The sequence below is a fragment of the Ranitomeya imitator genome, chromosome 10, assembly GCF_032444005.1.
Source record: "Ranitomeya imitator isolate aRanImi1 chromosome 10, aRanImi1.pri, whole genome shotgun sequence".
In the NCBI taxonomy this organism is placed as follows: domain Eukaryota; kingdom Metazoa; phylum Chordata; class Amphibia; order Anura; family Dendrobatidae; genus Ranitomeya; species Ranitomeya imitator.
Genome location: NC_091291.1, coordinates 108600431 through 108623235, shown reverse-complemented (window position 1 = coordinate 108623235; position 22805 = coordinate 108600431). Strand labels below are relative to the sequence as shown.

General features: G+C 39.6%; 1 protein-coding gene across 1 annotated transcript in view; it reads right to left on the bottom strand.

Annotated features, from left to right (window-relative positions):
* The window catches only part of LOC138651819 (putative oxidoreductase YteT), a 242781-nt gene that overhangs the window by 20384 nt on the left and 199592 nt on the right, over positions 1-22805 (bottom strand). The window lies entirely within an intron of this gene.

Genomic DNA, 22805 nt, shown 5'->3' with positions numbered 1-22805 from the left:
ACAATTTCAACGGAACCATCGGTTACCTTGTCAGCACTTTCATCCACTTTATTACCAGAGACAACTTCAGAGGTTTTATTAACAACTATTCAATCAAGTCAGAATTCCACTATATCTTCTGAAGCACCAACTACAACAAAAATATCAACACCAAAGTCTGAAGAAACACTTTCTCCTGAGGTGACTAACACTCTATCCTCAACCCCAACAGCTGCAATAACTCTTCCGATTGAAAGTACCTTCACCACAACTCTTTCCACATTTTCAATGAAACCTACTGCAACTGAGGAAACTGGAGTTTCTTCCATAACAGAATCAACATTGGCTTCCTCTAGCACATCAGTTTCGGCAGAATCAACTTCAGAAGACATCATTTCCAAAATGACTGATTATACTTCATCTCTATCATCACCTACATCTTCTCAATTACATACAGAAGCAACAGAGACTTCAGCATCTCGAGAACCCACCACCAAAGAAACACCTCATCTGTCAACTGGGAATTATGTATCGACTTCTGGACCAACAGAAATTAAGACCATTTATACTTCTAAGCTTTCCACTGAATCAGTTACCCTTACCAGAACTAAAGAAAGTGGCACATTTTCTACAGAACCATCAAGCTTTTTGCCAACTCTTTCATCCACCTTGTTACCAGAGACAACTTCAGAAGTTGTGTTAACAACTGCGCAAACAAGCCATGTCCCCACTTCAACTTATGAAACACAAAGTACAACAAAAATAGAATCAACAAAGTCTGAAGAGACACTTTCTCCTGAGGTAACTACCACTTTGTCATCATCTCCAACAATTGAGACCATTTCCGTAACAGCGATTACTCTTCCAGTTGAAAGTCTCTCCACCTTACATTCCACATTTTCAACCAAACCTACTGTGAGTGTGGAAACTAGCATGCCTTCTGTAACAGAATCAACACCAGTGTCCTCAGAACCAATGACAGAAAAGATATCTACCACAGGGATTGATCATACTTCAACTCTAATGTCACAGACATCCACTCAACTACACACAGAAACAACTGAGATTTTAGCATCTCAAGAACCTGCCTCCACTCAAAAAACTGAGCTGTCAACTGAGGAACATATATCGACTTCTGTTCAAACAGAAATGAAGACTGTCTTTACTTCTGAGCTTTTTTCTAAATCAGTTACTCCTACTAAAAGTGAGGAAAGTGCCACAATTTCAACGGAACCATCGGTTACCTTGTCAGCACTTTCATCCACTTTATTACCGGAGACAACTTCAGAGGTTTTATTAACAACTATTCAATCAAGTCAGAATTCCACTATATCTTCTGAAGCACCAACTACAACAAAAATATCAACACCAAAGTCTGAAGAAACACTTTCTCCTGAGGTGACTAACACTCTATCCTCAACCCCAACAGCTGCAATAACTCTTCCGATTGAAAGTACCTTCACCACAACTCTTTCCACATTTTCAATGAAACCTACTGCAACTGATGAAACTGGAGTTTCTTCCGTAACAGAATCAACATTGGCTTCCTCTAGCACATCAGTTTCGGCAGAATCAACTTCAGAAGACATCATTTCCAAAATGACTGATTATACTTCATCTCTATCATCACCTACATCTTCTCAATTACATACAGAAGCAACAGAGACTTCAGCATCTCGAGAACCCACCACCAAAGAAACACCTCATCTGTCAACTGGGAATTATGTATCGACTTCTGGACCAACAGAAATTAAGACCATTTATACTTCTAAGCTTTCCACTGAATCAGTTACCCTTACCAGAACTAAAGAAAGTGGCACATTTTCTACAGAACCATCAAGCTTTTTGCCAACTCTTTCATCCACCTTGTTACCAGAGACAACTTCAGAAGTTGTGTTAACAACTGCGCAAACAAGCCATGTCCCCACTTCAACTTATGAAACACAAAGTACAACAAAAATAGAATCAACAAAGTCTGAAGAGACACTTTCTCCTGAGGTAACTACCACTTTGTCATCATCTCCAACAATTGAGACCATTTCCGTAACAGCGATTACTCTTCCAGTTGAAAGTCTCTCCACCTTACATTCCACATTTTCAACCAAACCTACTGTGAGTGTGGAAACTAGCATGCCTTCTGTAACAGAATCAACACCAGTGTCCTCAGAACCAATGACAGAAAAGATATCTACCACAGGGATTGATCATACTTCAACTCTAATGTCACAGACATCCACTCAACTACACACAGAAACAACTGAGATTTTAGCATCTCAAGAACCTGCCTCCACTCAAAAAACTGAGCTGTCAACTGAGGAACATATATCGACTTCTGGTCAAACAGAAATGAAGACTGTCTTTACTTCTGAGCTTTTTTCTAAATCAGTTACTCCTACTAAAAGTGAGGAAAGTGCCACAATTTCAACGGAACCATCGGTTACCTTGTCAGCACTTTCATCCACTTTATTACCGGAGACAACTTCAGAGGTTTTATTAACAACTATTCAATCAAGTCAGAATTCCACTATATCTTCTGAAGCACCAACTACAACAAAAATATCAACACCAAAGTCTGAAGAAACACTTTCTCCTGAGGTGACTAACACTCTATCCTCAACCCCAACAGCTGCAATAACTCTTCCGATTGAAAGTACCTTCACCACAACTCTTTCCACATTTTCAATGAAACCTACTGCAACTGAGGAAACTGGAGTTTCTTCCGTAACAGAATCAACATTGGCTTCCTCTAGCACATCAGTTTCGGCAGAATCAACTTCAGAAGACATCATTTCCAAAATGACTGATTATACTTCATCTCTATCATCACCTACATCTACTCAATTACATACAGAAGCAACAGAGACTTCAGCATCTCGAGAACCCACCACCAAAGAAACACCTCATCTGTCAACTGGGAATTATGTATCGACTTCTGGACCAACAGGAATTAAGACCATTTATACTTCTGAGCTTTCCACTGACTCAGTTACCCTTACCAGAACTAAAGAAAGTGGCATATTTTCTACAGAACCATCAACCTTTTTGCCAACTCTTTCATCCACCTTGTTACCAGAGACAACTTCAGGAGTTGTGTTGACAACTGCGCTAACAAGCCATGTCCCCACTTCAACTTTTGAAACACAAAGTACAACAACAATAGAATCAACGAAGTCTGAAGAGACACTTTCTCCTGAGGTAACTACCACTCTGTCATCATCTCCAACAATTGAGACCATTTCCATAACAGCGATTACTCTTCCAGTTGAAAGTCTCTCCACCTTACATTCCACATTTTCAACCAAACCTACTGTGAGTGTGGAAACTAGCATGCCTTCTGTAACAGAATCAACACCAGTGTCCTCAGAACCAATGACAGAAAAGATATCTACCACAGGGATTGATCATACTTCAACTCTAATGTCACAGAAATCCACTCAACTACACACAGAAACAACTGAGATTTTAGCATCTCAAGAACCTACCTCCACTCATACAACTGAGCTGTCAACTGAGGAACATATATCGACTTCTGGTCAAACAGAAATGAAGACTGTCTTTACTTCTGAGCTTTTTTCTAAATCAGTTACTCCTACTAACAGTGAGGAAAGTGCCACAATTTCAACGGAACCATCGGTTACCTTGTCAGCACTTTCATCCACTTTATTACCAGAGACAACTTCAGAGGTTTTATTAACAACTACTCAATCAAGTCAGAATTCGACTAAATCTTCTGAACCACCAACTACAACAAAAATATCAACACCAAAGTATGAAGAAACACTTTCTCCTGAGGTGACTAACACTCTATCGTCAACCCCAACAGCTGCAATAACTCTTCCGATTGAAAGTACCTTCACCACAACTCTTTCCACATTTTCAATGAAACCTACTGCAACTGAGGAAACTGGAGTTTCTTCCGTAACAGAATCAACATTGGCTTCCTCTAGCACATCAGTTTCAGCAGAATCAACTTCAGAAGACATCATTTCCAAAATGACTGATTATTCTTCATCTCTATCATCACCTACATCTACTCAATTACATACAGAAGCAACAGAGACTTCAGGATCTCGAGAACCCACCACCAAAGAAACACCTCATCTGTCAACTGGGAATTATGTATCGACTTCTGGACCAACAGAAATTAAGACCATTTATACTTCTAAGCTTTCCACTGAATCAGTTACCCTTACCAGAACTAAAGAAAGTGGCACATTTTCTACAGAACCATCAAGCTTTTTGCCAACTCTTTCATCCACCTTGTTACCAGAGACAACTTCAGAAGTTGTGTTAACAACTGCGCAAACAAGCCATGTCCCCACTTCAACTTATGAAACACAAAGTACAACAAAAATAGAATCAACAAAGTCTGAAGAGACACTTTCTCCTGAGGTAACTACTACTTTGTCATCATCTCCAACAATTGAGACCATTTCCGTAACAGCGATTACTCTTCCAGTTGAAAGTCTCTCCACCTTACATTCCACATTTTCAACCAAACCTACTGTGAGTGTGGAAACTAGCATGCCTTCTGTAACAGAATCAACACCAGTGTCCTCAGAACCAATGACAGAAAAGATATCTACCACAGGGATTGATCATACTTCAACTCTAATGTCACAGACATCAACTCAACTACACACAGAAACAACTGAGATTTTAGCATCTCAAGAACCTGCCTCCACTCAAAAAACTGAGCTGTCAACTGAGGAACATATTTCGACTTCTGGTCAAACAGAAATGAAGACTGTCTTTACTACTGAGCTTTTTACTAAATCAGTTACTCCTACTAAAAGTGAGGAAAGTGCCACAATTTCAACGGAACCATCGGTTACCTTGTCAGCACTTTCATCCACTTTATTACCAGAGACAACTTCAGAGGTTTTATTAACAACTACTCAATCAAGTCAGAATTCGACTATATCTTCTGAACCACCAACTACAACAAAAATATCAACACCAAAGTCTGAAGAAACACTTTCTCCTGAGGTGATTAACACTCTATCCTCAACCCCAACAGCTGCAATAACTCTTCCGATTGAAAGTACCTTCACCACAACTCTTTCCACATTTTCAATGAAACCTACTGCAACTGAGGAAACTGGAGTTTCTTCCATAACAGAATCAACATTGGCTTCCTCTAGCACATCAGTTTTGGCAGAATCAACTTCAGAAGACATCATTTCCAAAATGACTGATTATACTTCATCTCTATCATCACCTACATCTACTCAATTACATACAGAAGCAACAGAGACTTCAGCATCTCGAGAACCCACCACCAAAGAAACACCTCATCTGTCAACTGGGAATTATGTATCGACTTCTGGACCAACAGGAATTAAGACCATTTATACTTCTGAGCTTTCCACTGACTCAGTTACTTTTACCAGAACTAAAGAAAGTGGCACATTTTCTACAGAACCATCAACCTTTTTGCCAACTCTTTCATCCACCTTGTTACCAGAGACAACTTCAGGAGTTGTGTTGACAACTGCGCTAACAAGCCATGTCCCCACTTCAACTTATGAAACACAAAGTACAACAAAAATAGAATCAACAAAGTCTGAAGAGACACTTTCTCCTGAGGTAACTACCACTTTGTCATCATCTCCAACAATTGAGACCATTTCCGTAACAGCGATTACTCTTCCAGTTGAAAGTCTCTCCACCTTACATTCCACATTTTCAACCAAACCTACTGTGAGTGTGGAAACTAGCATGCCTTCTGTAACAGAATCAACACCAGTGTCCTCAGAACCAATGACAGAAAAGATATCTACCACAGGGATTGATCATACTTCAATTCTAATGTCACAGAAATCCACTCAACTACACACAGAAACAACTGAGATTTTAGCATCTCAAGAACCTACCTCCACTCATACAACTGAGCTGTCAACTGAGGAACATATATCGACTTCTGGTCAAACAGAAATGAAGACTGTCTTTACTTCTGAGCTTTTTACTAAATCAGTTACTCCTACTAAAAGTGAGGAAAGTGCCACAATTTCAACGGAACCATCGGTTACCTTGTCAGCACTTTCATCCACTTTATTACCAGAGACAACTTCAGAGGTTTTATTAACAACTATTCAATCAAGTCAGAATTCCACTATATCTTCTGAAGCACCAACTACAACAAAAATATCAACACCAAAGTCTGAAGAAACACTTTCTCCTGAGGTGTCTAACACTCTATCGTCAACCCCAACAGCTGCAATAACTCTTCCGATTGAAAGTACCTTCACCACAACTCTTTCCACATTTTCAATGAAACCTACTGCAACTGAGGAAACTGGAGTTTCTTCCGTAACAGAATCAACATTGGCTTCCTCTAGCACATCAGTTTCAGCAGAATCAACTTCAGAAGACATCATTTCCAAAATGACTGATTATACTTCATCTCTATCATCACCTACATCTACTCAATTACATACAGAAGCAACAGAGACTTCAGCATCTCGAGAACCCACCACCAAAGAAACACCTCATCTGTCAACTGGGAATTATGTATCGACTTCTGGACCAACAGAAATTAAGACCATTTATACTTCTAAGCTTTCCACTGAATCAGTTACCCTTACCAGAACTAAAGAAAGTGGCACATTTTCTACAGAACCATCAAGCTTTTTGCCAACTCTTTCATCCACCTTGTTACCAGAGACAACTTCAGAAGTTGTGTTAACAACTGCGCAAACAAGCCATGTCCCCACTTCAACTTATGAAACACAAAGTACAACAAAAATAGAATCAACAAAGTCTGAAGAGACACTTTCTCCTGAGGTAACTACCACTTTGTCATCATCTCCAACAATTGAGACCATTTCCGTAACAGCGATTACTCTTCCAGTTGAAAGTCTCTCCACCTTACATTCCACATTTTCAACCAAACCTACTGTGAGTGTGGAAACTAGCATGCCTTCTGTAACAGAATCAACACCAGTGTCCTCAGAACCAATGACAGAAAAGATATCTACCACAGGGATTGATCATACTTCAACTCTAATGTCACAGAAATCCACTCAACTACACACAGAAACAACTGAGATTTTAGCATCTCAAGAACCTACCTCCACTCATACAACTGAGCTGTCAACTGAGGAACATATATCGACTTCTGGTCAAACAGAAATGAAGACTGTCTTTACTTCTGAGCTTTTTTCTAAATCAGTTACTCCTACTAACAGTGAGGAAAGTGCCACAATTTCAACGGAACCATCGGTTACCTTGTCAGCACTTTCATCCACTTTATTACCAGAGACAACTTCAGAGGTTTTATTAACAACTACTCAATCAAGTCAGAATTCGACTAAATCTTCTGAACCACCAACTACAACAAAAATATCAACACCAAAGTATGAAGAAACACTTTCTCCTGAGGTGACTAACACTCTATCCTCAACCCCAACAGCTGCAATAACTCTTCCGATTGAAAGTACCTTCACCACAACTCTTTCCACATTTTCAATGAAACCTACTGCAACTGAGGAAACTGGAGTTTCTTCCATAACAGAATCAGCATTGGCTTCCTCTAGCACATCAGTTTTGGCAGAATCAACTTCAGAAGACATCATTTCCAAAATGACTGATTATACTTCATCTCTATCATCACCTACATCTACTCAATTACATACAGAAGCAACAGAGACTTCAGCATCTCGAGAACCCACCACCAAAGAAACACCTCATCTGTCAACTGGGAATTATGTATCGACTTCTGGACCAACAGGAATTAAGACGATTTATACTTCTGAGCTTTCCACTGAATCAGTTACCCTTACCAGAACTAAAGAAAGTGGCACATTTTCTACAGAACCATCAACCTTTTTGCCAACTCTTTCATCCACCTTGTTACCAGAGACAACTTCAGGAGTTGTGTTGACAACTGCGCTAACAAGCCATGTCCCCACTTCAACTTATGAAACACAAAGTACAACAAAAATAGAATCAACGAAGTCTGAAGAGACACTTTCTCCTGAGGTAACTACCACTCTGTCATCATCTCCAACAATTGAGACCATTTCCATAACAGCGACTACTCTTCCTGTTGAAAGTCTCTCCACCTTACATTCCACATTTTCAACCAAACCTACTGTGAGTGTGGAAACTAGCATGCCTTCTGTAACAGAATCAACACCAGTGTCCTCAGAACCAATGACAGAAAAGATATCTACCACAGGGATTGATCTTACTTCAACTCTAATGTCACAGAAATCCACTCAACTACACACAGAAACAACTGAGATTTTAGCATCTCAAGAACCTACCTCCACTCATACAACTGAGCTGTCAACTGAGGAACATATATCGACTTCTGGTCAAACAGAAATGAAGACTGTCTTTACTTCTGAGCTTTTTACTAAATCAGTTACTCCTACTAAAAGTGAGGAAAGTGCCACAATTTCAACGGAACCATCGGTTACCTTGTCAGCACTTTCATCCACTTTATTACCAGAGACAACTTCAGAGGTTTTATTAACAACTATTCAATCAAGTCAGAATTCCAGTATATCTTCTGAAGCACCAACTACAACAAAAATATCAACACCAAAGTCTGAAGAAACACTTTCTCCTGAGGTGTCTAACACTCTATCGTCAACCCCAACAGCTGCAATAACTCTTCCGATTGAAAGTACCTTCACCACAACTCTTTCCACATTTTCAATGAAACCTACTGCAACTGAGGAAACTGGAGTTTCTTCCGTAACAGAATCAACATTGGCTTCCTCTAGCACATCAGTTTCAGCAGAATCAACTTCAGAAGACATCATTTCCAAAATGACTGATTATACTTCATCTCTATCATCACCTACATCTACTCAATTACATACAGAAGCAACAGAGACTTCAGGATCTCGAGAACCCACCACCAAAGAAACACCTCATCTGTCAACTGGGAATTATGTATCGACTTCTGGACCAACAGAAATTAAGACCATTTATACTTCTAAGCTTTCCACTGAATCAGTTACCCTTACCAGAACTAAAGAAAGTGGCACATTTTCTACAGAACCATCAAGCTTTTTGCCAACTCTTTCATCCACCTTGTTACCAGAGACAACTTCAGAAGTTGTGTTAACAACTGCGCAAACAAGCCATGTCCCCACTTCAACTTATGAAACACAAAGTACAACAAAAATAGAATCAACAAAGTCTGAAGAGACACTTTCTCCTGAGGTAACTACCACTTTGTCATCATCTCCAACAATTGAGACCATTTCCGTAACAGCGATTACTCTTCCAGTTGAAAGTCTCTCCACCTTACATTCCACATTTTCAACCAAACCTACTGTGAGTGTGGAAACTAGCATGCCTTCTGTAACAGAATCAACACCAGTGTCCTCAGAACCAATGACAGAAAAGATATCTACCACAGGGATTGATCATACTTCAACTCTAATGTCACAGAAATCCACTCAACTACACACAGAAACAACTGAGATTTTAGCATCTCAAGAACCTACCTCCACTCATACAACTGAGCTGTCAACTGAGGAACATATATCGACTTCTGGTCAAACAGAAATGAAGACTGTCTTTACTTCTGAGCTTTTTACTAAATCAGTTACTCCTACTAAAAGTGAGGAAAGTGCCACAATTTCAACGGAACCATCGGTTACCTTGTCAGCACTTTCATCCACTTTATTACCAGAGACAACTTCAGAGGTTTTATTAACAACTATTCAATCAAGTCAGAATTCCAGTATATCTTCTGAAGCACCAACTACAACAAAAATATCAACACCAAAGTCTGAAGAAACACATTCTCCTGAGGTGTCTAACACTCTATCGTCAACCCCAACAGCTGCAATAACTCTTCCGATTGAAAGTACCTTCACCACAACTCTTTCCACATTTTCAATGAAACCTACTGCAACTGAGGAAACTGGAGTTTCTTCCGTAACAGAATCAACATTGGCTTCCTCTAGCACATCAGTTTCAGCAGAATCAACTTCAGAAGACATCATTTCCAAAATGACTGATTATACTTCATCTCTATCATCACCTACATCTACTCAATTACATACAGAAGCAACAGAGACTTCAGGATCTCGAGAACCCACCACCAAAGAAACACCTCATCTGTCAACTGGGAATTATGTATCGACTTCTGGACCAACAGAAATTAAGACCATTTATACTTCTAAGCTTTCCACTGAATCAGTTACCCTTACCAGAACTAAAGAAAGTGGCACATTTTCTACAGAACCATCAAGCTTTTTGCCAACTCTTTCATCCACCTTGTTACCAGAGACAACTTCAGAAGTTGTGTTAACAACTGCGCAAACAAGCCATGTCCCCACTTCAACTTATGAAACACAAAGTACAACAAAAATAGAATCAACGAAGTCTGAAGAGACACTTTCTCCTGAGGTAACTACCACTCTGTCATCATCTCCAACAATTGAGACCATTTCCATAACAGCGACTACTCTTCCTGTTGAAAGTCTCTCCACCTTACATTCCACATTTTCAACCAAACCTACTGTGAGTGTGGAAACTAGCATGCCTTCTGTAACAGAATCAACACCAGTGTCCTCAGAACCAATGACAGAAAAGATATCTACCACAGGGATTGATCTTACTTCAACTCTAATGTCACAGAAATCCACTCAACTACACACAGAAACAACTGAGATTTTAGCATCTCAAGAACCTACCTCCACTCATACAACTGAGCTGTCAACTGAGGAACATATATCGACTTCTGGTCAAACAGAAATGAAGACTGTCTTTACTTCTGAGCTTTTTACTAAATCAGTTACTCCTACTAAAAGTGAGGAAAGTGCCACAATTTCAACGGAACCATCGGTTACCTTGTCAGCACTTTCATCCACTTTATTACCAGAGACAACTTCAGAGGTTTTATTAACAACTATTCAATCAAGTCAGAATTCCAGTATATCTTCTGAAGCACCAACTACAACAAAAATATCAACACCAAAGTCTGAAGAAACACTTTCTCCTGAGGTGTCTAACACTCTATCGTCAACCCCAACAGCTGCAATAACTCTTCCGATTGAAAGTACCTTCACCACAACTCTTTCCACATTTTCAATGAAACCTACTGCAACTGAGGAAACTGGAGTTTCTTCCGTAACAGAATCAACATTGGCTTCCTCTAGCACATCAGTTTCAGCAGAATCAACTTCAGAAGACATCATTTCCAAAATGACTGATTATACTTCATCTCTATCATCACCTACATCTACTCAATTACATACAGAAGCAACAGAGACTTCAGGATCTCGAGAACCCACCACCAAAGAAACACCTCATCTGTCAACTGGGAATTATGTATCGACTTCTGGACCAACAGAAATTAAGACCATTTATACTTCTAAGCTTTCCACTGAATCAGTTACCCTTACCAGAACTAAAGAAAGTGGCACATTTTCTACAGAACCATCAAGCTTTTTGCCAACTCTTTCATCCACCTTGTTACCAGAGACAACTTCAGAAGTTGTGTTAACAACTGCGCAAACAAGCCATGTCCCCACTTCAACTTATGAAACACAAAGTACAACAAAAATAGAATCAACAAAGTCTGAAGAGACACTTTCTCCTGAGGTAACTACCACTTTGTCATCATCTCCAACAATTGAGACCATTTCCGTAACAGCGATTACTCTTCCAGTTGAAAGTCTCTCCACCTTACATTCCACATTTTCAACCAAACCTACTGTGAGTGTGGAAACTAGCATGCCTTCTGTAACAGAATCAACACCAGTGTCCTCAGAACCAATGACAGAAAAGATATCTACCACAGGGATTGATCATACTTCAACTCTAATGTCACAGAAATCCACTCAACTACACACAGAAACAACTGAGATTTTAGCATCTCAAGAACCTACCTCCACTCATACAACTGAGCTGTCAACTGAGGAACATATATCGACTTCTGGTCAAACAGAAATGAAGACTGTCTTTACTTCTGAGCTTTTTACTAAATCAGTTACTCCTACTAAAAGTGAGGAAAGTGCCACAATTTCAACGGAACCATCGGTTACCTTGTCAGCACTTTCATCCACTTTATTACCAGAGACAACTTCAGAGGTTTTATTAACAACTATTCAATCAAGTCAGAATTCCAGTATATCTTCTGAAGCACCAACTACAACAAAAATATCAACACCAAAGTCTGAAGAAACACATTCTCCTGAGGTGTCTAACACTCTATCGTCAACCCCAACAGCTGCAATAACTCTTCCGATTGAAAGTACCTTCACCACAACTCTTTCCACATTTTCAATGAAACCTACTGCAACTGAGGAAACTGGAGTTTCTTCCGTAACAGAATCAACATTGGCTTCCTCTAGCACATCAGTTTCAGCAGAATCAACTTCAGAAGACATCATTTCCAAAATGACTGATTATACTTCATCTCTATCATCACCTACATCTACTCAATTACATACAGAAGCAACAGAGACTTCAGGATCTCGAGAACCCACCACCAAAGAAACACCTCATCTGTCAACTGGGAATTATGTATCGACTTCTGGACCAACAGAAATTAAGACCATTTATACTTCTAAGCTTTCCACTGAATCAGTTACCCTTACCAGAACTAAAGAAAGTGGCACATTTTCTACAGAACCATCAAGCTTTTTGCCAACTCTTTCATCCACCTTGTTACCAGAGACAACTTCAGAAGTTGTGTTAACAACTGCGCAAACAAGCCATGTCCCCACTTCAACTTATGAAACACAAAGTACAACAAAAATAGAATCAACAAAGTCTGAAGAGACACTTTCTCCTGAGGTAACTACCACTTTGTCATCATCTCCAACAATTGAGACCATTTCCGTAACAGCGATTACTCTTCCAGTTGAAAGTCTCTCCACCTTACATTCCACATTTTCAACCAAACCTACTGTGAGTGTGGAAACTAGCATGCCTTCTGTAACAGAATCAACACCAGTGTCCTCAGAACCAATGACAGAAAAGATATCTACCACAGGGATTGATCATACTTCAACTCTAATGTCACAGACATCAACTCAACTACACACAGAAACAACTGAGATTTTAGCATCTCAAGAACCTGCCTCCACTCAAAAAACTGAGCTGTCAACTGAGGAACATATATCGGCTTCTGGTCAAACAGAAATGAAGACTGTCTTTACTACTGAGCTTTTTACTAAATCAGTTACTCCTACTAAAAGTGAGGAAAGTGCCACAATTTCAACGGAACCATCGGTTACCTTGTCAGCACTTTCATCCACTTTATTACCAGAGACAACTTCAGAGGTTTTATTAACAACTACTCAATCAAGTCAAAATTCGACTATATCTTCTGAACCACCAACTACAACAAAAATATCAACACCAAAGTCTGAAGAAACACTTTCTCCTGAGGTGATTAACACTCTATCCTCAACCCCAACAGCTGCAATAACTCTTCCGATTGAAAGTACCTTCACCACAACTCTTTCCACATTTTCAATGAAACCTACTGCAACTGAGGAAACTGGAGTTTCTTCCATAACAGAATCAACATTGGCTTCCTCTAGCACATCAGTTTTGGCAGAATCAACTTCAGAAGACATCATTTCCAAAATGACTGATTATACTTCATCTCTATCATCACCTACATCTACTCAATTACATACAGAAGCAACAGAGACTTCAGCATCTCGAGAACCCACCACCAAAGAAACACCTCATCTGTCAACTGGGAATTATGTATCGACTTCTGGACCAACAGGAATTAAGACCATTTATACTTCTGAGCTTTCCACTGACTCAGTTACTTTTACCAGAACTAAAGAAAGTGGCACATTTTCTACAGAACCATCAAGCTTTTTGCCAACTCTTTCATCCACCTTGTTACCAGAGACAACTTCAGAAGTTGTGTTAACAACTGCGCAAACAAGCCATGTCCCCACTTCAACTTATGAAACACAAAGTACAACAAAAATAGAATCAACAAAGTCTGAAGAGACACTTTCTCCTGAGGTAACTACCACTTTGTCATCATCTCCAACAATTGAGACCATTTCCGTAACAGCGATTACTCTTCCAGTTGAAAGTCTCTCCACCTTACATTCCACATTTTCAACCAAACCTACTGTGAGTGTGGAAACTAGCATGCCTTCTGTAACAGAATCAACACCAGTGTCCTCAGAACCAATGACAGAAAAGATATCTACCACAGGGATTGATCATACTTCAACTCTAATGTCACAGAAATCCACTCAACTACACACAGAAACAACTGAGATTTTAGCATCTCAAGAACCTACCTCCACTCATACAACTGAGCTGTCAACTGAGGAACATATATCGACTTCTGGTCAAACAGAAATGAAGACTGTCTTTACTTCTGAGCTTTTTTCTAAATCAGTTACTCCTACTAACAGTGAGGAAAGTGCCACAATTTCAACGGAACCATCGGTTACCTTGTCAGCACTTTCATCCACTTTATTACCAGAGACAACTTCAGAGGTTTTATTAACAACTACTCAATCAAGTCAGAATTCGACTAAATCTTCTGAACCACCAACTACAACAAAAATATCAACACCAAAGTATGAAGAAACACTTTCTCCTGAGGTGACTAACACTCTATCCTCAACCCCAACAGCTGCAATAACTCTTCCGATTGAAAGTACCTTCACCACAACTCTTTCCACATTTTCAATGAAACCTACTGCAACTGAGGAAACTGGAGTTTCTTCCATAACAGAATCAGCATTGGCTTCCTCTAGCACATCAGTTTTGGCAGAATCAACTTCAGAAGACATCATTTCCAAAATGACTGATTATACTTCATCTCTATCATCACCTACATCTACTCAATTACATACAGAAGCAACAGAGACTTCAGCATCTCGAGAACCCACCACCAAAGAAACACCTCATCTGTCAACTGGGAATTATGTATCGACTTCTGGACCAACAGGAATTAAGACGATTTATACTTCTGAGCTTTCCACTGAATCAGTTACCCTTACCAGAACTAAAGAAAGTGGCACATTTTCTACAGAACCATCAACCTTTTTGCCAACTCTTTCATCCACCTTGTTACCAGAGACAACTTCAGGAGTTGTGTTGACAACTGCGCTAACAAGCCATGTCCCCACTTCAACTTATGAAACACAAAGTACAACAAAAATAGAATCAACGAAGTCTGAAGAGACACTTTCTCCTGAGGTAACTACCACTCTGTCATCATCTCCAACAATTGAGACCATTTCCATAACAGCGACTACTCTTCCTGTTGAAAGTCTCTCCACCTTACATTCCACATTTTCAACCAAACCTACTGTGAGTGTGGAAACTAGCATGCCTTCTGTAACAGAATCAACACCAGTGTCCTCAGAACCAATGACAGAAAAGATATCTACCACAGGGATTGATCTTACTTCAACTCTAATGTCACAGAAATCCACTCAACTACACACAGAAACAACTGAGATTTTAGCATCTCAAGAACCTACCTCCACTCATACAACTGAGCTGTCAACTGAGGAACATATATCGACTTCTGGTCAAACAGAAATGAAGACTGTCTTTACTTCTGAGCTTTTTACTAAATCAGTTACTCCTACTAAAAGTGAGGAAAGTGCCACAATTTCAACGGAACCATCGGTTACCTTGTCAGCACTTTCATCCACTTTATTACCAGAGACAACTTCAGAGGTTTTATTAACAACTATTCAATCAAGTCAGAATTCCAGTATATCTTCTGAAGCACCAACTACAACAAAAATATCAACACCAAAGTCTGAAGAAACACTTTCTCCTGAGGTGTCTAACACTCTATCGTCAACCCCAACAGCTGCAATAACTCTTCCGATTGAAAGTACCTTCACCACAACTCTTTCCACATTTTCAATGAAACCTACTGCAACTGAGGAAACTGGAGTTTCTTCCGTAACAGAATCAACATTGGCTTCCTCTAGCACATCAGTTTCAGCAGAATCAACTTCAGAAGACATCATTTCCAAAATGACTGATTATACTTCATCTCTATCATCACCTACATCTACTCAATTACATACAGAAGCAACAGAGACTTCAGGATCTCGAGAACCCACCACCAAAGAAACACCTCATCTGTCAACTGGGAATTATGTATCGACTTCTGGACCAACAGAAATTAAGACCATTTATACTTCTAAGCTTTCCACTGAATCAGTTACCCTTACCAGAACTAAAGAAAGTGGCACATTTTCTACAGAACCATCAAGCTTTTTGCCAACTCTTTCATCCACCTTGTTACCAGAGACAACTTCAGAAGTTGTGTTAACAACTGCGCAAACAAGCCATGTCCCCACTTCAACTTATGAAACACAAAGTACAACAAAAATAGAATCAACAAAGTCTGAAGAGACACTTTCTCCTGAGGTAACTACCACTTTGTCATCATCTCCAACAATTGAGACCATTTCCGTAACAGCGATTACTCTTCCAGTTGAAAGTCTCTCCACCTTACATTCCACATTTTCAACCAAACCTACTGTGAGTGTGGAAACTAGCATGCCTTCTGTAACAGAATCAACACCAGTGTCCTCAGAACCAATGACAGAAAAGATATCTACCACAGGGATTGATCATACTTCAACTCTAATGTCACAGAAATCCACTCAACTACACACAGAAACAACTGAGATTTTAGCATCTCAAGAACCTACCTCCACTCATACAACTGAGCTGTCAACTGAGGAACATATATCGACTTCTGGTCAAACAGAAATGAAGACTGTCTTTACTTCTGAGCTTTTTACTAAATCAGTTACTCCTACTAAAAGTGAGGAAAGTGCCACAATTTCAACGGAACCATCGGTTACCTTGTCAGCACTTTCATCCACTTTATTACCAGAGACAACTTCAGAGGTTTTATTAACAACTATTCAATCAAGTCAGAATTCCAGTATATCTTCTGAAGCACCAACTACAACAAAAATATCAACACCAAAGTCTGAAGAAACACATTCTCCTGAGGTGTCTAACACTCTATCGTCAACCCCAACAGCTGCAATAACTCTTCCGATTGAAAGTACCTTCACCACAACTCTTTCCACATTTTCAATGAAACCTACTGCAACTGAGGAAACTGGAGTTTCTTCCGTAACAGAATCAACATTGGCTTCCTCTAGCACATCAGTTTCAGCAGAATCAACTTCAGAAGACATCATTTCCAAAATGACTGATTATACTTCATCTCTATCATCACCTACATCTACTCAATTACATACAGAAGCAACAGAGACTTCAGGATCTCGAGAACCCACCACCAAAGAAACACCTCATCTGTCAACTGGGAATTATGTATCGACTTCTGGACCAACAGAAATTAAGACCATTTATACTTCTAAGCTTTCCACTGAATCAGTTACCCTTACCAGAACTAAAGAAAGTGGCACATTTTCTACAGAACCATCAAGCTTTTTGCCAACTCTTTCATCCACCTTGTTACCAGAGACAACTTCAGAAGTTGTGTTAACAACTGCGCAAACAAGCCATGTCCCCACTTCAACTTATGAAACACAAAGTACAACAAAAATAGAATCAACGAAGTCTGAAGAGACACTTTCTCCTGAGGTAACTACCACTCTGTCATCATCTCCAACAATTGAGACCATTTCCATAACAGCGACTACTCTTCCTGTTGAAAGTCTCTCCACCTTACATTCCACATTTTCAACCAAACCTACTGTGAGTGTGGAAACTAGCATGCCTTCTGTAACAGAATCAACACCAGTGTCCTCAGAACCAATGACAGAAAAGATATCTACCACAGGGATTGATCTTACTTCAACTCTAATGTCACAGAAATCCACTCAACTACACACAGAAACAACTGAGATTTTAGCATCTCAAGAACCTACCTCCACTCATACAACTGAGCTGTCAACTGAGGAACATATATCGACTTCTGGTCAAACAGAAATGAAGACTGTCTTTACTTCTGAGCTTTTTACTAAATCAGTTACTCCTACTAAAAGTGAGGAAAGTGCCACAATTTCAACGGAACCATCGGTTACCTTGTCAGCACTTTCATCCACTTTATTACCAGAGACAACTTCAGAGGTTTTATTAACAACTATTCAATCAAGTCAGAATTCCAGTATATCTTCTGAAGCACCAACTACAACAAAAATATCAACACCAAAGTCTGAAGAAACACTTTCTCCTGAGGTGTCTAACACTCTATCCTCAACCCCAACAGCTGCAATAACTCTTCCGATTGAAAGTACCTTCACCACAACTCTTTCCACATTTTCAATGAAACCTACTGCAACTGAGGAAACTGGAGTTTCTTCCGTAACAGAATCAACATTGGCTTCCTCTAGCACATCAGTTTCAGCAGAATCAACTTCAGAAGACATCATTTCCAAAATGACTGATTATACTTCATCTCTATCATCACCTACATCTACTCAATTACATACAGAAGCAACAGAGACTTCAGGATCTCGAGAACCCACCACCAAAGAAACACCTCATCTGTCAACTGGGAATTATGTATCGACTTCTGGACCAACAGAAATTAAGACCATTTATACTTCTAAGCTTTCCACTGAATCAGTTACCCTTACCAGAACTAAAGAAAGTGGCACATTTTCTACAGAACCATCAAGCTTTTTGCCAACTCTTTCATCCACCTTGTTACCAGAGACAACTTCAGAAGTTGTGTTAACAACTGCGCAAACAAGCCATGTCCCCACTTCAACTTATGAAACACAAAGTACAACAAAAATAGAATCAACAAAGTCTGAAGAGACACTTTCTCCTGAGGTAACTACCACTTTGTCATCATCTCCAACAATTGAGACCATTTCCGTAACAGCGATTACTCTTCCAGTTGAAAGTCTCTCCACCTTACATTCCACATTTTCAACCAAACCTACTGTGAGTGTGGAAACTAGCATGCCTTCTGTAACAGAATCAACACCAGTGTCCTCAGAACCAATGACAGAAAAGATATCTACCACAGGGATTGATCATACTTCAACTCTAATGTCACAGAAATCCACTCAACTACACACAGAAACAACTGAGATTTTAGCATCTCAAGAACCTACCTCCACTCATACAACTGAGCTGTCAACTGAGGAACATATATCGACTTCTGGTCAAACAGAAATGAAGACTGTCTTTACTTCTGAGCTTTTTACTAAATCAGTTACTCCTACTAAAAGTGAGGAAAGTGCCACAATTTCAACGGAACCATCGGTTACCTTGTCAGCACTTTCATCCACTTTATTACCAGAGACAACTTCAGAGGTTTTATTAACAACTATTCAATCAAGTCAGAATTCCAGTATATCTTCTGAAGCACCAACTACAACAAAAATATCAACACCAAAGTCTGAAGAAACACATTCTCCTGAGGTGTCTAACACTCTATCGTCAACCCCAACAGCTGCAATAACTCTTCCGATTGAAAGTACCTTCACCACAACTCTTTCCACATTTTCAATGAAACCTACTGCAACTGAGGAAACTGGAGTTTCTTCCGTAACAGAATCAACATTGGCTTCCTCTAGCACATCAGTTTCAGCAGAATCAACTTCAGAAGACATCATTTCCAAAATGACTGATTATACTTCATCTCTATCATCACCTACATCTACTCAATTACATACAGAAGCAACAGAGACTTCAGGATCTCGAGAACCCACCACCAAAGAAACACCTCATCTGTCAACTGGGAATTATGTATCGACTTCTGGACCAACAGAAATTAAGACCATTTATACTTCTAAGCTTTCCACTGAATCAGTTACCCTTACCAGAACTAAAGAAAGTGGCACATTTTCTACAGAACCATCAAGCTTTTTGCCAACTCTTTCATCCACCTTGTTACCAGAGACAACTTCAGAAGTTGTGTTAACAACTGCGCAAACAAGCCATGTCCCCACTTCAACTTATGAAACACAAAGTACAACAAAAATAGAATCAACAAAGTCTGAAGAGACACTTTCTCCTGAGGTAACTACCACTTTGTCATCATCTCCAACAATTGAGACCATTTCCGTAACAGCGATTACTCTTCCAGTTGAAAGTCTCTCCACCTTACATTCCACATTTTCAACCAAACCTACTGTGAGTGTGGAAACTAGCATGCCTTCTGTAACAGAATCAACACCAGTGTCCTCAGAACCAATGACAGAAAAGATATCTACCACAGGGATTGATCATACTTCAACTCTAATGTCACAGACATCAACTCAACTACACACAGAAACAACTGAGATTTTAGCATCTCAAGAACCTGCCTCCACTCAAAAAACTGAGCTGTCAACTGAGGAACATATATCGGCTTCTGGTCAAACAGAAATGAAGACTGTCTTTACTACTGAGCTTTTTACTAAATCAGTTACTCCTACTAAAAGTGAGGAAAGTGCCACAATTTCAACGGAACCATCGGTTACCTTGTCAGCACTTTCATCCACTTTATTACCAGAGACAACTTCAGAGGTTTTATTAACAACTACTCAATCAAGTCAGAATTCGACTATATCTTCTGAACCACCAACTACAACAAAAATATCAACACCAAAGTCTGAAGAAACACTTTCTCCTGAGGTGATTAACACTCTATCCTCAACCCCAACAGCTGCAATAACTCTTCCGATTGAAAGTACCTTCACCACAACTCTTTCCACATTTTCAATGAAACCTACTGCAACTGAGGAAACTGGAGTTTCTTCCATAACAGAATCAACATTGGCTTCCTCTAGCACATCAGTTTTGGCAGAATCAACTTCAGAAGACATCATTTCCAAAATGACTGATTATACTTCATCTCTATCATCACCTACATCTACTCAATTACATACAGAAGCAACAGAGACTTCAGCATCTCGAGAACCCACCACCAAAGAAACACCTCATCTGTCAACTGGGAATTATGTATCGACTTCTGGACCAACAGGAATTAAGACCATTTATACTTCTGAGCTTTCCACTGACTCAGTTACTTTTACCAGAACTAAAGAAAGTGGCACATTTTCTACAGAACCATCAACCTTTTTGCCAACTCTTTCATCCACCTTGTTACCAGAGACAACTTCAGGAGTTGTGTTGACAACTGCGCTAACAAGCCATGTCCCCACTTCAACTTATGAAACACAAAGTACAACAAAAATAGAATCAACAAAGTCTGAAGAGACACTTTCTCCTGAGGTAACTACCACTTTGTCATCATCTCCAACAATTGAGACCATTTCCGTAACAGCGATTACTCTTCCAGTTGAAAGTCTCTCCACCTTACATTCCACATTTTCAACCAAACCTACTGTGAGTGTGGAAACTAGCATGCCTTCTGTAACAGAATCAACACCAGTGTCCTCAGAACCAATCACAGAAAAGATATCTACCACAGGGATTGATCATACTTCAACTCTAATGTCACAGACATCCACTCAACTACGCACAGAAACAACTGAGATTTTAGCATCTCAAGAACCTACCTCCACTCATACAACTGAGCTGTCAACTGAGGAACATATATCGACTTCTGGTCAAACAGAAATGAAGACTGTCTTTACTTCTGAGCTTTTTACTAAATCAGTTACTCCTACTAAAAGTGAGGAAAGTGCCACAATTTCAACGGAACCATTGGTTACCTTGTCAGCACTTTCATCCACTTTATTACCAGAGACAACTTCAGAGGTTTTATTAACAACTACTCAACCAAGTCAGAATTCCACTATATCTTCTGAACCACCAACTACAACAAAAATATCAACACCAAAGTCTGAAGAAACACTTTCTCCTGAGGTGACTAACAATCTATCCTCAACCCCAACAGCTGCAATAACTCTTCAGATTGAAAGTACCTTCACCACAACTCTTTCCACATTTTCAATGAAACCTACTGCAACTGAGGAAACTGGAGTTTCTTCCGTAACAGAATCAACATTGGCTTTCTCAAGCACATCAGTTTCGGCAGAATCAACTTCAGAAGACATCATTTCCAAAATGACTGATTATACTTCATCTCTATCATCACCTACATCTACTCAATTACATACAGAAGCAACAGAGACTTCAGCATCTCGAGAACCCACCACCAAAGAAACACCTCATCTGTCAACTGGGAATTATGTATCAACTTCTGGACCAACAGAAATTAAGACCATTTATACTTCTAAGCTTTCCACTGAATCAGTTACCCTTACCAGAACTAAAGAAAGTGGCACATTTTCTTCAGAACCATCAAGCTTTTTGCCAACTCTTTCATCCACCTTGTTACCAGAGACAACTTCAGAAGTTGTGTTAACAACTGCGCAAACAAGCCATGTCCCCTCTTCAACTTATGAAACACAAAGTACAACAAAAATAGAATCAACAAAGTCTGAAGAGACACTTTCTCCTGAGGTAACTACCACTTTGTCATCATCTCCAACAATTGAGACCATTTCCGTAACAGCGATTACTCTTCCAGTTGAAAGTCTCTCCACCTTACATTCCACATTTTCAACCAAACCTACTGTGAGTGTGGAAACTAGCATGACTTCTGTAACAGAATCAACACCAGTGTCCTCAGAACCAATGACAGAAAAGATATCTACCACAGGGATTGATCATACTTCAACTCTAATGTCACAGACATCCACTCAACTACACACAGAAACAACTGAGATTTTAGCATCTCAAGAACCTGTCTCCACTCAAAAAACTGAGCTGTCAACTGAGGAACATATATCGACTTCTAGTCAAACAGAAATGAAGACTGTCTTTACTTCTGAGCTTTTTACTAAATCAGTTACTCCTACTAAAAGTGAGGAAAGTGCCACAATTTCAACGGAACCATCGGTTACCTTGTCAGCACTTTCATCCACTTTATTACCAGAGAC